This window comes from Balaenoptera ricei, chromosome 3, assembly GCF_028023285.1.
Source record: "Balaenoptera ricei isolate mBalRic1 chromosome 3, mBalRic1.hap2, whole genome shotgun sequence".
Taxonomy (NCBI): domain Eukaryota; kingdom Metazoa; phylum Chordata; class Mammalia; order Artiodactyla; family Balaenopteridae; genus Balaenoptera; species Balaenoptera ricei.
In genome coordinates this window covers 131,524,806-131,540,595 of record NC_082641.1, presented here as the reverse complement: position 1 = coordinate 131,540,595, position 15,790 = coordinate 131,524,806, and the positions used below count along the sequence as shown (strand labels likewise).

General features: G+C 46.8%; 1 long non-coding RNA gene across 2 annotated transcripts; it reads right to left on the bottom strand.

Annotated features, from left to right (window-relative positions):
• Positions 1-208: 208 nt before the first annotated feature.
• On the bottom strand, positions 209-15,344 carry LOC132363880 (uncharacterized). Of its 2 annotated transcripts, none has more exons than XR_009502669.1 (3): positions 15,304-15,344; positions 2,069-2,143; positions 209-786 (listed from the first exon to the last, which is right to left on the bottom strand). It is a non-coding gene; the product is annotated as an uncharacterized LOC132363880 (long non-coding RNA). The 2 variants fall into 2 exon arrangements; XR_009502670.1 differs by lacking the exon at positions 15,304-15,344 and adding an exon at positions 14,301-14,376.
• Between the last annotated feature and the right edge of the window lie 446 nt (positions 15,345-15,790).

Below are 15,790 nucleotides of genomic sequence, written 5' to 3'. Positions count from 1 at the left end.
TCAGGCCTGGATTAGGGCCCAGCGGGCCAAGTGATTATGGCTGCTTTGCGGGAGGCTGGCTCTAAGAAGGACTGAGCCAAACCTCTTGTGTCTGAAACCACCCACATGCTCACCTCTGCTGCTGAGAACCCAGCTCTGCAGAATCGCTGACTGTCTCCGGCTACTGGAGCCAAAGCATCATATGCTCTGAATAATAAAGCCATCCAGAAAGTTCCCCGTGGTGAGCTGGGAACACACTCCGGTTCGTACCCTTGGGAACAGGCAGCCAGAAATATCACCAAAGGCCTGCCATCAAAGCCAAGCTCCTGTCCTCAGCAGGCTGGAGCCACAAGGCCCAGGGAGTTTCAATCCCCAGTCCCTTCCCTTTCCTGATGCCTTCTTCTCCCAATGAGACCATGTGTATTTTTCACCCAAGACCCTATTTTTACAGAGCATCATAAAACATTCTCAATAAGCTCAGTGACCATTTGTCCCAACTTTTCCAACCCTAGAGAGCAAAAGTCATTGAGGGTCAGAGAAAGACATAGTAAGACCAATATGAGGCCAATGGAACCAGTCAAATATATTTGGTTCACCTGTGGAAGCAGGCATGGTGTTCTTTCAAGTGGATGTCAAAGCTGTAAACTTGCAGCTGCTCACAGGCTGCAGGTGGGACAGCTGGTCAGATGGTGTATTTGTTGTGCATGGCGAGATCCTTGTGGGCAGGGGCTGAGCCTTGTTCCCCTCTCTGTCCAGCACTCAGCAGCAAACACAGTGCCTAGCACTGAGCAGTCAATCCAAAAACACCTGTCAAATGAATAAAATTGCTTAGTTAGTCTGCCAATGGGTTTAAGATGCTTCTATCGCACATTCTCATATCAGCCTGAACTTTTCCTTCTCATTGCTTACCATACTTGTAATTAAATAATTGCACGTGCAATTATTTGTTTAATACATGCCTCCTTGACAAGACTGTCAGCTCCCTGGAGGCAGAGACTGCCCCCAGTTTTGTTCAACATTTGTATCCTCAGTGCTGAGAATGCGACCTGGCATATAGCTGGCACTCAATCAATGTTTGTTGAATAAATAAATGAGCAAAGATGGCAAAGACGGGGCTTCCCTGGTGGCGCAGTGGTTGAGAATCTGCCTGCCAGTGCAGGGGACACGGGTTCGAGCCCTGGTCTGGGAGGATCCCACATGCCGTGGAGCAACTGGGCCCTTGAGCCACAACTACTGAGCCTGCGCGTCTGGAGCCTGTGCTCCGCAACAAGAGAGGCCGCGATAGTGAGAGGCCCGCGCACCGCGATGAAGAGTGGCCCCTGCTTACCACAACTAGAGAAAGCCCTCGCACAGAAACGAAGACCCAACACAGCCATAAATAAATAAATAAATAAAAATTAAAAAAAAAAAAAAGATGGCAAAGACGGCCAGTCAGTGAGTCGACCCACCCACTAATTTTTTGTTTGTTTTGTTTTGTTCTAATTTTACTGGAGTATAGTTGATTTACAATGTTGTGTTGGTTTCAGGTGTACAGCAAAGTGATTCAGTTATACGTGTACATATAGTCATTCTTTTTTAGATTCTTTTCTCATATAGGCCACCGCTAATTTTGAAGGCCTGTGCTGCCTGAGGTGCTGAGCTTCACTCCCAAGTCAAAGGAAGCTAGCTGGCCTAAGGTTTTTTACTTCAAGATGTTGACAGTGCTCTGGGAAAGTGTGGGGATACGCGTTTGTTAATACCCAGGCTCAGCTGTTCTTAGAAACAGTCTGCCTCCTAGAAAGTCTATCCATTTACGAAAGAGCACAATGGAGTGGGAAGCAGGCTCATTTGCTGGTTAACCGGGGCCTTCCCTTTGCCTCTAGTTGGTGATTTGGGACATTTGGCCTGGGGATGGATGGACCGGATTTCAGTCTGGAGTTAGTAATGGAATCTACTTTGTAGAGTTGTTATAGGAGAAAATGAGTATACAGGTGTGTAAATATTTACCACAGGACCTGACAGTGGCACTACTGCTCAGTAATGGTATCTAGAGTTGTTGTTACCAATACTCTGCCTTCTAAGGCTGCCCTTGGATGAAGGATGCCATCACCTGGATGAAGATCTTCAGGATGGAAGTCTGGTGCTGGGCTTCTCCAAGGCATCTTCCAGGGACAACCTGGACAGACTGCAGGGAAGGAGTGAATCAGCTATGTGACAGAGACACTACTCCTTACAGAGACACTACTCCTTACAGAGACACTACTCAAACTGACTTGGGCAAAAGTTGGCCCACACTTCCCTTAAGTCCAGAGTGTAGAATTGCCTTGTGCACAGCTGGATCCAGGAGCTCAAGCAATATCATTGGGATGTTTCTTCCTTGCCTCTGTCTGTTGCTGTCCACACTGCAGTCTTCTGTGTCTCAGGGAGTCTGCCCGAGGTGGCTTACATCCTGTCCTCTCAGCTACCACAGAAAAGAGAAAGTCTCCCTTTCCCGAAGTTCAGACCAGACCTCCAGAATTGAGTCTCATTGGCTGTAACTGAGTCACATGACCACTCCTGAACCAATCATTGTGGCCAGGGGATGCAAGCCTCTGATTGGCAGAGCTGAGTCACATGCCCACCTCTAGGCTATGGGCTGGAGTCAGCTGCACAGATGGGGAGGGAATGAACCCAAGCAACTTAACAATTACTGTCCCCAGAGAGGGGAGAATGTTGCTGGGTCAGCAAAACAAATATCCCCTGCAGATTACAAACCTCTCTGCAGGTCAAGTGGCAAGGGCAATGTCACAGTGAGACCGAACAAACATCAGTTCCATCAGACAAATAAAGTGATAGGATCTGGAGGGATTCCCAGAGGACAACGGGGCATTTACTCAGCAATCTGCCAAAAGACCTGTTCTATAGGGCCAAGATTAGGGTGAGGCAAATGAGGCACCTGCCTCAGGCACCAAGTTAAGGGAAACACAAAAAACTTAGTAACCTAGATAAATAATACTTGAATACAATATTTTATTATTTTAAAAAATAAATCTATTTATTTGTTTTTGGCTGCATTGGGTCTTCATTGCCGCACACAGGTTTTCTCTAGTTGCGGCGAGCGGGGGCTACTCTTCGTTGAGGTGCGCAGGCTTCTCACTGCGGTGGCTTCTCCTGTTGCGGAGCACGGGCTCTAGGCGCGTGGGCTTCAGTAGTTGTGGTTCGCGGGCTCTAGAGCGCAGGCTCAGTAGCTGTGGTGCACAGGATTAGTTGCTCCGCAGCATGTGGGATCTTCCCAGACCAGTGCTCGAACCCGTGTCCCCTGCATTGGCAGGCAGATTCTTAACCAGGGAAGTTCAAATATAATATTTTAAAAATCAAAATTAATGCCAAAAATCCATGATGAACAAAATACCAAAACTTTAAATGAAAGCAGGATAAGTAATAGTGCTGTAGAGAGCCATATTGAAGCTTGGGGCAAAAGGAAAAATCAGTACTGATTTTACTCTTATGTAAAATTTTGGTATTTTGTTCATCATGAATTTTTTGGCATTAATTTTGATTTTTAATATATTGTATTAAAATATTATTTGTGGGGCTTCCCTGGTGGCGCAGTCGTTGAGAATCTGCCTGCTAATGCAGGGGACACGGGTTCGAGCCCTGGTCTGGGAGGATCCCACATGCCGCGGAGCAACTGGGCCCGTGAGCCACACATACTGAGCCTGCGCGTCTGGAGCCTGTGCTCCGCAACAAGAGAGGCCGCGACAGTGAGAGGCCCGCGCCCCGCGATGAAGAGTGGCCCCCGCTTGCCGCAACTAGAGAAAGCCCTCGCACAGAAACGAAGACCCAACACAGCCATAAATAAATAAATAAATTTATAAAAAAAAATATATATATATTATTTGTCTTGATTTCTGAATTTTGGGGCACCACCCTAAATTTTGTGCTGGAGGCAGGATGCCTCATTCCTCTTACCCTAGTCTAGGCCCTCCTGTCTTGTGTGGGATTTGCTGCAGGCAGAGAGGGAAAGCCACCCTGAGATAAAGGGATGTGTCCAAATTGGCATTCCCTAGTGGGAAGGGCCCTGGGCTGGAAGTGAAGCCCTGGTGGCAGCCCTGGTTCTGCCATCAGTGTGCTGTCACCCTGCTACTCTGGGAAAATATTTTCCTCTCTAGTCCTCAGTTTTTCCACTTGCATATGAGGGACAGGGCATGATTAATGGCTTTCAAGCAATAGAACCCAGTATCTTAGTTTAGAAAAAAAAAAATGGAAATAGAGCTGTTAAAAGGGGCATGTGCTGAGGTAGACCTATCTGCACCTCTGTACCTCCACCAACTCAACAGCCCCTCCAAGTGCTCCATGGAGTCCTAAGGTGTTCCAGGGGGCACAGCATGAAAACCTTTGAATTCCATGATCTCCAAGATCCCTAAGCAAACCCATTTTTCTGCCTGAGATAGTGTACACATTTCAGTTCCTCCTGTCTATGCTTTATTTAGGTCAGTGTTTCTCATATGGCCAGGTATCCCCTGTATCAAGGACACCGCAGATGCTTTATTTAAAACGCAGTTTCTATGGCCCCACCCTAGTTGCACTGAATCTGAATCTCCAGGGATGAGGCCCGGAACCAACATTTTTAACAAGCAACTTCCCTGCCAGTTGATGGACACCCACTGAAGTGTTCGGGTCTTTCCCTATTAAGTTATTTCCACAAAACCTCATAAAGTATTTTATCCTGGAGCTTTCATTTACAACCGTCCTTCTGAATGACCAGGGCAAGGAGAAAAAAAACACAGGAACAGTCAGATGAGCTCAAATAAATGAATCTAGGTTTGCCAAGTAGAAACAGATCACAGTGAGACCTCCAGGACCCTTCCCAGACAGAACATCCTGGCAGCTCCTTGTTCAGCAATCCCACAGTTTGTGTCTGAAAGAAATCATCTGTGCATTTCTCGTTTCTTCTGGAGTAGCACTGGCAACCTCAGGAATTATTTATTGAATTATCAGGTTTCTTAGTATATAATTGAGTTCCTGGGAGCTAAGAGTGGGCATGCCTGTAAGGCTGTCAAGGAAATTCATTTTACACTTCGGAAATACAGTAGATTTTTGTCATTTGCAATGGAAACAGCCATTCATTCATTCATTCATTCATTCTTTTTTCACTCAACTAGCTTGGCAGATTCACTGGTGCATAAGATATTTCCTCTGCTTTTTTTCCCAGCTTTATTGAGATACAATTCTCACACAATACAATTCACCCATTTAAATTGTAAATTCAATTGTTTTTGATATATTAAGCATGTGCAACCTTCACCACAATCAATCATAGAATATTTTTATCACTTCAAAAAGAATTCTTGGACCCTTTAGCTATCACCTCCCAATCCTCCAACCCCTTAGCCCTAATCAACCACTACTCTACTTTCTATCTCTATGGATTTGCTTATTCTGGACATTTCATTTAAATGGAATCATATATTATGTGCTCTTTTGAGATGGGCTTCTTTTTAAAAAATATTTATTAATTAATTAATTTATTTATTTTGGCTGCGTCGGGTCTTAGTTGCAGCACGCAGGATCTTCGCTGAGGCATGCAGGATCTCTCGTTACAGAGTGCAGTCTCTTCGTTGTGGCGCTCGGGCTTCTCTCTAGTTGTGGTCGTGCGGGTTTTCTCTCTCTAGTTGTGGCGTGTGGACTCCAGGGCGCACGGGCTCAGTAGTTGTGGTGCGCGGGTTTAGTTGCCCCGTGGCATGTGGGATCTTAGTTCCCTGACCAGGTATCAAAGACGCATCCCTTGCATTGGAAGGCGGATTCTTCACCACTGGGCCACCAGGGAAGTCCCCGAGATGGGCTTCTTTCGCTTAGTGTAATGTGTGCGAGATTTATGCATATTGTAGATTGTATCAGTACTTCATTCCTTCTTAGGGCTGAATAATATTCCATTGTGTGGATATACCAAATTTTGTTTATCCATTCATCAAGGTGATGTACATTTGGGCTGTTTTCATTCCTTGACTATTCTGAATAATGCTGTTGTTAATATTTGTATACAAGTTTTTGTGTAGACATGTTTTCTTTCCTCTGCCTTTGAAGGGCTCCTAGTTCAGCAGATGTGGGTACTAAAACACGTACCTACATAATTACCTGTGCCAATAGGATAGTGCCAGAGAGGGACAAGGCAACATAGTGTAATGGTTAGAACCACATGCTTCTGCCATTACTGAGTGATCTTAGGGGCAAGTTTCTTCACCTTTCTGTGTATCAGTTTTCTCACGTGTAAAATGGGATCAACATTTTTCCGACTGCTGTGAGGGTTACACGAGATAATGCATGTTAGGGACTTAGCACCAAGCCTGGCACATAGTAAGTGCTTGATTAAATTTTGTCATTATCATTTTCACTCTGGAGATTACTGAGTAAGTTTATTGATGGACAATGCACTGTAGCACGAGTAAAGTCTTCATTCACTGAACAAATGTTTATTGAGTATTTATTATGAACTTGGCACTGTGAGAAATACAGTTGATCCAGACTTTGGATCCTACTGCCAGGAGTTCGTAATCTGTAATCTGAATGGCAAGACTCACTGGCATACGTCGCCTCCATATGTTGTGATTTGTTCTTTAATAAAGGTCTAAAAACTTGCTGTGGGAGCCCTGGAGAAGGAAAACTTTAAATAAATAAATAAATAGACCTTTTTATTCTGAAAATGTTGAAACATACTGGAAAGTAGGAAGAATTATAAAATGAATACCTACATATCACCACGTAGATTCAACAATTGTCAACATTTTACCATATTTACTTCATCTTACTATATGTTAAATTTGTGGCTGAACTATTTTAAAGTTTAGTGCAGATATTCTAACACTTCAGCCCTGAACACTTAAGCATGCATTTCCAAAAAATAAGGATTCTCCTCCATAACCACAATACACTTACCACATCTCACAAAATTAATAATTTCCTTATATCATCTAATACGCAGTTCATAGTCAGATTTCCCCCACTGTCTAAAAACTTGGTCTTTACAGCTTTTTTAAAAAGAAAACAAGCCAAGATACAATCAAGAATCACATCTTACATTTACTTGTTAGACTCTAGGATCTCTTTGAATCTAGAACCTCCTCCTCCACTGCATTTGCTTTTGTTGTGTTTTCACGATGTTGATTTTTAAGAAATCACATCAGTTGCCTTATAAACTGTCCCACATTCTGGACTTGCCCGATTGCTTCTCTGTGGGTTACATAATGTGTTCCTCTATCCCCTGAAATTCTTGTAAACTGAAGCCAGCTCTAAAGACCTGATTAGGTTCAGGCTCAATATTTTTGGCAGGAGCAAAAATAGATGGAGTTGTGTAGTCTACTGCATCCTACCGAGAGGTGTGTAATGCTGGTTGTTCCACCATAGATGACACTAAGCATGGCCCCTGGGATACAGTGGTGACAGGCAGAGAGAGGAGGAAGGAAGTGGGAAGGAGGGAGATGTCTTCACAGGCAATGCTTTTGAATAGGGCTTGAAAGAGTGTGTAGGAGCCTACTGGGTGGAGAAGAGGGACAGGGAAGGGCTTTCCAGGTATGGAGACAGTGTTGGGAAAGAGTGCTGAGCTTCAGGAAGTAGGAGGTGGTAGCCAAATGAGGCTGAGAACTGTTATAATAATAAGGACAGGCACTTAAGGCCTATTAGAGTTTACCATGTTCTAGGAACCATGCTAAGTGATTCATTTAATTTCTCACACGGTCCTATGAAATGGGTGCTACCACCCCCATTTTAATGGTGTGGAAATCAAGGTTGAGGGATGTGTGGTAACTTGCCTAAAGATCATAAAGCCAGGAACAGGCAGACTCGGGGGATTTGAATCCAGGTGCCCCTACTTTTAAAACCACAAAGCTCTACATTAAGGTGACAGGGCAAAAGAGTTGGAGAGGCAGGTTGGGGTAGGTGGAAGCCGGCCTTCTCTGCCATTCTGAGGAGTCTGGATGTTATTCCTGGGGCAGCGGGGAGCCAGCGAAGGTTTCCTCGCAGGGGCAGGCATGGCTGTGCCTGAGAATCACCGGCTGCCCGGTGAAGGCGGAGTGGAGCTGCTGGGCTGAGCTTGTAGACGCAAGGCTGGGCGCCTCTTCAGGCGAGTTGGGCCCTGGGGAACAGAGATCTTAAGAAGGAATTCAAGTGCCTCCGACCGCGTGCGTGTCCTCACTCCCAAGTGCACTGCCCCGGGGATGCGGCTGGGCTGGGTTCTCCCCAGGACACCCGAGAGCCTTCCTGCGCACGCAAACGCTGGGGTGCGGAGCAAAAGCAGGGTGGGCCCAGCACCCACGGACCCCTGCACACGGCGAACAGCTCCAGTTGCCACCGAGCCATCCCTAAGGTCCAGCATTGTTTTGGCCACAGCGCGCTGGAACGTGAACTGCAAAGACCAGGTGAAAGGACCACCTTTAATCCCCGAGGCCCAGAGAGGGAAAGTAACTGGCCCAAGATCACACAATCAGATAGTGGCAGAGGCAGGACTAGAACGCAAGTCGTCCTCTAGATTCTATCCTTTCAGGCTGGAGTTTATTTCGGAATCAAAAGAAGAATCAAGAAACAGTCACTGAGGAATGGCCGCGGGATGCCTAATGCTCCGGGGAATTTTTTATTTATATTTTCATTTTTTATTTATATTTTCCCACTTTGGGAATCCTCTCGGAGGGCTCCGGGCGCCCTCCCCGGCTGGCTGTTGTCGCACAGTCCCCAAAACAGCACAGCATCCCCGGCACTGCCTGTGCGTCCCTCGGTCCCTTGAGCACAACCGGTCAGCTGTCAGTGACGGCGGGGGTACAAAGCCTGGGCCTTGCTGCTCAACCTTCAACCTTCAGGCAGGGAGGGTGTGTGGATGGAATGCGGTAACTGCTCTGGGGCCAGGATACCTGCGTTCAAACCTCTGCCCTGGTACTCACTAGCTGTGAGACCTCCCCGCTCTGTGCTTGTTTCTTCATTATTATTATTATTATTTTAATTTTTATTTATTTATTTTCTGGCCATGTTGCCTATGGGATCTTAGTTTCCCACCAGGGATCGAACCAGTGCCCCCTGCAGTGGGAGCGCAGAGTCTTAACCACTGGAATGCCAGGGAAGTCCCCATGGTTCTTCATTTTTAAATCAATGAAAATAGCAGTGCTTCACACAGTTGGGTGTGAGGATTAAATAACATAAGCAGTGTTCAAGGGCTTAGTAAGGCTTGCCACAAGATAAAGCCCGGTATTACTATTCACTTGGGAATCAGTAGGCTTGGGTGCCTGCCACTGACTTATCTATTTATTGGACAAACCTTCCAGATGCTGCATAAAATCTGCCTATTCCACAAAGTATACTCGGATTAACTGTGCTCAGTGTAAAGCCTCCTTGATTCCCAGAATTTAAAGCACAGCTGGGGACTTCGCTGGTGATGCAGTGGTTAACACTCTGCTCTCCCAATGCAGGGGGCCCGAGTTTGATCCCTGGTCAGGGAACTAGATCCCACATGCATGCTGCAACTAAGAAGCCCACACGTCTCAACTAAGAGTGCGCATGCCACAACTAAGGAACCGGCGAGCTGCAACTAAGACCCAGCGCAACCAAATAAATAAATAAATAAATATTTTAAAAAAATAAAGGGACTTTCCTGGTGGCACAGTGGTTAAGAATCCACCTGTCAATGCAGGGGACATGGGTTCGATCCCTGGTCCGGGAAGATCCCACATGCCGTGAAGCAACTAAGCCCGTGCCACAACTACTGAGCCTGTGCTCTAGAGCTCATTCGCCACAAGTACTGAAGCCCGCACACCTAGAGCCCATGCTCCGCAACAAGAGAAGCCACCGCAATGAGAAGCCCGCATACCGCAACTAGAGAAAGCCCACTCACAGCAAGGAAGACCCAATGCAGCCAAAAATAAAAAAAAAAAAAGAAAAGAACTTAAAATAAATAATTAATTAAAAAATAAAGCACAGCTGGCATTCTCTGAACTAAATGTAATGGCAGTGGGAAAGAGCAGCCTGTGTATCCCCCCTCCTCTCAGAGCACTAAGCCAGACTCAGAAGGCCTGGGGGTTGTAGTCTTACCCCGGACTAGCTGCTGACTAATCAATTTGGGGTAAATGATTTCATCTTTGTGACTCATTTCCTTCAGTAAAATAAGGGTGACAGTATCTGTTTTGCATGATGAAAAAAGTCAGATTCCTGACTACACTTTGAGAATGGGAAGAAACAAAGAGGCAAAATGTTTTTTCAAAGCATATTTCATAAACCAGAAAAATGCTAATAAATAGTGTTTTTCTTTTCTGAATTTTACCTTATTTAAAAGTTTTACAAGAAGATGCATTAATACATTCTCATGGTGAAAGATTCATAGTATTAGTCAAAAAAAGGGCAATCAGTTATATATGAAATGTGACCCCAACTTTGTTTAAAAAAGCGTAAATACACTGAAAAAATAAACAAGGAAATCCACCAACATGTTAACAATGGTGGTAGGATTACTGGTGATTATTATCTTCATTTCATTTTTCTACATTTTCCATTTTTTCCTGATGAGGATATATTATTTTTATAAACAGAAGAAAAGTACAATTATTTTTAAAGCAAAATAATGTATTTGCAAATATTCAAGGCTAAGCAAAAGCAAGTTGGATGTCGTCTACGTGTGAGTCATTAGAAACCTTTAAGATTAAAATTCTGCCTTTTGGAAGTACCTGTCCTCCAACTATGAGTCAGTCCATGTTTTTTTTTTTCTCATTTAAAGCCTCATGCAGAGCTCCCCACTCCTTCGGTTTCCAGAACTTCACCAGCCTCCTTGACTGAGGGTCCTCCTTTTGAACTTGGGCCTGGCTGTGCTCTGTGGAGCTGAAGACCCTTGAAATCCCTGCAGTTACCAGCTTACTTCATTAGACGAGAAGGCCTGTTATTCACCAGTTTAAAAAAAAAAAGCCGTGGCATTCGTGCCCCTGCTCTGGGTTATTGTGCCTCTTTTTACAGTCCATGAGGATCTTCTTAAAGTCCACCACAGCCTTACTGAACCTAGAAGCTCAAAAACTTTCAATGGCTCCTCGTTTCCTTTAGGGTGGGTATTGGCCAACTTCCTTAGTCTGGCATTTAAGGACTTGTAAGATGGGAACCACCTTTCCTTACAACTCTCATTAAGTCAAGCAGATGGTCTGCTAGCCAGCCGCACAGCCAGGCCAGCAAGGGACAATAATGAGCGAAGAGTATAGGAATGCAATGGGGGGGACTTTTCTGGTGGCGTGGCGCAGTGGTTAAGAATCCGCCTGCCAGGGGCATGGGTTTGATCCCTGGCCTGGGAAGATCCCACATGCTGCGGAGCAACTAAGCCCGTGTGCCACAACTACTGAGCCTGCGCTCTAGAGCCCATGAGCCACAACTACTGAGCCCGTGTGCCACAACTACTGAGCCCGTGAGCCACAACTACTGAAGCCTGCGCGCCTAGAGCCTATGCTCTGCAACAAGACAAGCCACCGCAATGAGAAGCCCACACACTGCAACGAAGAGTAGCCCCCCCTCACCACAACTAGAGAAAGCCCGCACGCAGCAATGAAGACCCAATGAAGCCAAAAATAAATAAAAATTTAAAAAATAATAAATACGTATATATTTTAAAAACAAACAATGCCACGGGGAAAGGTGTGGACTATGGCAAACAGGAGCAAAAGCATAGACCTTCTAAAGGGACTGTCACTTTTTTTTTAATTAATTTCTTTCATTTATTTATTTTTGGCTGCGTTGGGTCTTCGTTGCTGTGCGCGGGCTTTCTCTAATTGCGGAGAGCGGGGGCTACGCTTCGTTGCAGTGCACGGGCTTCTCATTGCGGTGGCTTCTCTTGTTGTGCAGCACGGGCTCTAGAGCACAGGCTCAGCAGTTGTGGCACACGGGCTCAGTAGATGTGGCTCACGGGCTCTAGAGCGCAGGCTCAGTAGTTGTGGCGCACGGGCTTAGTTGCTCCGTGGCATGTGGGATCTTCCCCGACCAAGGATCAAACCCGGGTCCCCTGCATTGGCAGGCGAATTCTTAACCACTGCGCCACCAGGGAAGCCCCGGGACTGTCATTTCTTGATGTCAATCAATTGCTGCCTGTTGGGATCTTTCAATTTTTCAAGAGAATTGAGAAATCTGGATCTATATGTGAAATCTTATTTTTAAATATTAGCAGTTAATTCACAAAACACATTTGGCCAGTCTGCTGATCACAACGTGTGACATGTCAAAGGAACACAATGAACTTTTCTCCCTCCGTACCTTTGCTTTTGCTGTTCCCACTGCCAAGAACACCCTCGCACTCATGTGGGTCTCATGAACTCCACCTATTCTGTTAGGCTCAGCCGAAACACCACCTCTTTTGTGAGCATTCCCAGATGACCTCAGCTAGAAGTGACACCTTCCTCCCTGGGGCTGCAACATTTAGTCCCCATCTCATGCCATGGTTATTTTGATGAGTCCTATCTCTCTTGGTAGATAATGAGCTCCTAAAATACAGCTGACCCTCGAGCAACACAGGATTTAGGGGCACTGATCATCCCTATAATGGAAAATCCGCATATAACTTTATACCAGCCCTCTTTATCTGCAGTTCTGCATCCTCAGATTCTACCTACTGTGGCTCATATAGTACTACAGTAGTATTTATTGAAAAAAAATTCAGGTATAAGTGGACCCACGCAGTTCAAACCTGTGTTGTTCAAGCGTCAACTATATTCAGCAAATATTTATGGAGCACCTGCTTTGTTATAGGCACCAGGCTAGGCACCGGGGATACAGCCCAGAGCAAGATGGATAGTCTCTGCCGTGATGGAATATAGAGTCTAGTACAGGGGACTGGATTTTTAAATTAACCATTCTCAAGACACCTAATTCCGACGTGTGATGAGTTTTATGGAGTGAAGAGAGTTTCTAAAAGGAACTTAATCCAGACATGAGGATTAAGCTGGTCACGAGGCTGCGCAGGGAAGCGTTAGCACTAAGGCTGCACAGTTTGTATACCGCACAAAGGTAACGGGTGGAGAGGGCAGGCGAGAGCGGAGATCCAGTCCTGCCCAAACTGTGCCTTTTCCTGTTTTCTTTTTTGGCTGTGCCGCACAGCTCACAGGATCTCAGTTCCCCTATCAGGGACTGAACCCAGGCCACGGTAGTGAAAGCCGGGAATCCTAACCACTAGGCCACCAGGGAATTCCCAAAGCTGTGCCTTTTTCTAATTTGCAAAAAAACATTTTGTAGTCTAACGGGGGCAGTATTTAGTTCCTCCTCCCCTCCGACCACCTCCTCCCCAAAAAGCTGCTCTAAATAAACACAGACTCTATTAAAAACAGTGGTCTCTCTCTCTCTTTATATATATATAAGTATATATATCCTCAAGAGATGTCCCCTGTACTCCCTTTCTACCAGAACACACCCTCTAAATCCTTACTTTAAAGGCTTTGGGGATCAAGGAAGGCATCGCTGAGGAAGTGAATAGGAGCTGAGACTGAAGGTAAGAAGGGGACAGGCAGCTAAAGCACGAGGAACACCACGCACGAGGCCTCTGAGGAGAAAAAGTGCCATAGCTGAAGGATCTATTGATAATAAGCAGCCAGTGTGGCTGAAGCGTGGATAGACAGGGAGTGCGGCAAGGGTGGGCTGGGTAGTGACCACACCACACATGGCCTGTAAGGCCACATGAAGGGGTTCGATCCTCATCCTGCAATGTCTCATATTTCCCCCTCCCTGACCATGCTGCTTATGGGTGTCACTGCCCATGGGCAATCCCCTAGACAGCATGATAACACAAACTACCTTTCCAGAGCTCCCACCATGAGCCACGCACTGTGATGAGGCCACACGTCCGGTTCACTCTTCCTTCCCTATCCTCCTAAGGAAGTAAGTGTTCTTTGATTCCAACTGAGCAGATGAGAAAATCGAGGCACAGTGAGGATGAGCAGCCTGCCCAAGGTTACCCGGCTATTGAAAGGTGGGCTGGGATTCCAGGTCTCTGATTCTGAGCCCTTCCTCTTGACTGCCTTGTAACAAAGACCCTTGCAAATAAACAGAAGGCACAAGGAGTTCACAGCCTGGCTACTCAAAGAGGGGTCTGGGAGCTTGTAGCATTGGCATCACCTGGAACCTTGTCAGAAATGTAGGAGCTTCAGTTCCATCACCGTCCTACTGAATCACAAGTCTCCTCTTACAAAAATCATGTACATATTCCAGACTGTGAAGCACTAGAGAATAATCCAAGCAAACTGGCATATTGTCTTTGCAACCCTTATACAACAGTCTAGTGTCTCAAAGGCCAAGTTTCCAGTGACTTGAAAACAACTTCTTATAACCAAATTTGCCAGAATTGCCAACTGTGCCATCCATCCACTTACCCTAGTTCTGTTTTCCATTCCAACTCCAAGGGAAAGATCCTGAGAGGCTACCATCACCTCCAGAGTTGGGTTGCTGTACACTCTACTTCTGCTCAATTCCTTAGTACAGATCTGCCCTTATATAGAAAGAAATCTGAAGTTGTTGTACCCTTCTCTGGTTAATCACTGTTCCAAAAAATCTTCTATTTGGCGTCCACCCTGATCTCCAGATCATTTCCTGGGACCCACTTTTCACAAGCCAATTCCTTTCCTTAGCCTGCATTCCAAAGGAAGCAAAATGGTTTGGTGGAAGATTGGTAGGTGAGGGAAAGCTGGATTCTCCTTCTGCATTAAGGCCACATGTTGCGTGACTGGGAAACTCCCACCTCCATTTCCTCATTCCCATCTGAGAAATGAGTAGGATGGACTACATTAGGAATCACTAAATCAGGGGCTTCGCAGGTAACAGAAAGGAAGTTCAATGGCCTAGGTGAAATAGGAAGGAGCAGTGGGGACTGTGGTGGATTAGAGGACGCAATGCCTTGACTAAAGAAGGCAGCCCCACTCAGCAGGATGCTACTGTTGTCATGGGAAATATTGGCCCAGTGTTGGCATATATTCTAATTTTTCAAGACTTGGGAATCAGATTTCCCCCCTATGAAACATCCTATGGTGTTTAAACACTGGCATCTGGCTAAAACTTAAACAAACAACACTGTGTGGGCCAAATAAAGATCAGGTGCAGGCCAGACCTGCCCGTGGGCCGCCGGTCTGCGATGCCTGGCCTGGATGCCACCTAATGTTACGCTTAGATTCCATCCTATGTGCAGCTCTTCAAAATGCTGCTGTAAGGGAGGCGGCATCAGCGCCTTCCGGGGCCCGTCGCTCCTCCCCATCGCGGTCCTGGGCCCTGTCTGTGCCTCTTCGCAGGCCTCTCGGGGAGAGGGCCATGCGCCGGGACTCAGCCTTGTTCGTGGTGGCGGTCACGGGCCGCACAGGGTCGCTTTCTTCACACCCTCCCTACCTGCTCGCCAGCTCTCCGGGCAGCGTCCGCGGCGATGACTCAGCCTCGGGCAGCCTGAGCCACGAGGGAGGGGAGGGGAAGGAGGCGGGGGAGGGGAAGGGGCGGGCGTGGCCGGGCCAATGGAGGAGGGAGGGGAGCGAGGAGGAAGGAGGATAGAGGGGAAAGGGAGGGAGGCGGAGCAAGGGAGGGGGAGGGGAGGCCGAAAGCCCAGCCCCCGCGTCCTCCCGCTCGCCGCCTGACGACTTAGGGCTGGGTGGGTGCTGGCGGGCCTGAGAAGAGCGGAGTGTGGGGTGGGGTTGGGAGGCACCGAAGGGAAGGTCTTGAGCTTCCGGCACTCATCCCCCATCCCGGAGTGTCCTTGTTGGCACGCGGTTCCTAGCCACACCCGCGGACCCACCCCTGCCGCGGTTGGATTAGTGCTGGGAAAGGCACCTTTAGACACGGACCCTTAGTGATCACCTCCCTCCCTGTGGAGACCTTGGAGCAC